Here is a 519-nt window from a genome sequence, read left to right as displayed (position 1 = left end):
TTGGTATTGGTTCTTGCCTGTGTTTTGGTGTTTTAGAGAGTGTGATTGTAGCTTGTCTATATGGCAGAAGTTGCTGACTCTTCTTGTGTAATTTATGGAGACAAAGAGTCCTCCAAAGGTTGAAGGGGGAGCATATAATAGCAAAACAACACCAGCAAAAAAAATAATAAAATAAAATAAAAGCAAACAAACAAAAAACAGCAACAACAAAAACTAGACTGAATACTGCCGTCTATAATCACAGAAAAAGGAGAAGAGGGAGAGAAGAAAAAAAAAAAAGTGTCCTCTTTTCAGCTTCTTGCTTTCAAAGCTGCCTGAGAGATTTCAGGATGCCAGTGTTGGTTGTTATGCTATATACCCTAGGCTTTAATTTAATTTTCAGCCTGTTTTGTTTTTAAATTCTCTTTCCCTCTCTACAGCCCTGTCCTGCCTTTCCCGTTTTAAAAAACACAAAAGACAAATAAGCAAAAAGCCTTCAGTGCCTGCTCTTGGACTGAGTATATATGCACATGCATGGCA

Source organism: Chrysochloris asiatica, unplaced genomic scaffold (assembly GCF_000296735.1).
Source record: "Chrysochloris asiatica unplaced genomic scaffold, ChrAsi1.0 scaffold00009, whole genome shotgun sequence".
Classification (NCBI taxonomy): domain Eukaryota; kingdom Metazoa; phylum Chordata; class Mammalia; order Afrosoricida; family Chrysochloridae; genus Chrysochloris; species Chrysochloris asiatica.
Note: the sequence above shows the minus strand (reverse complement) of the source record.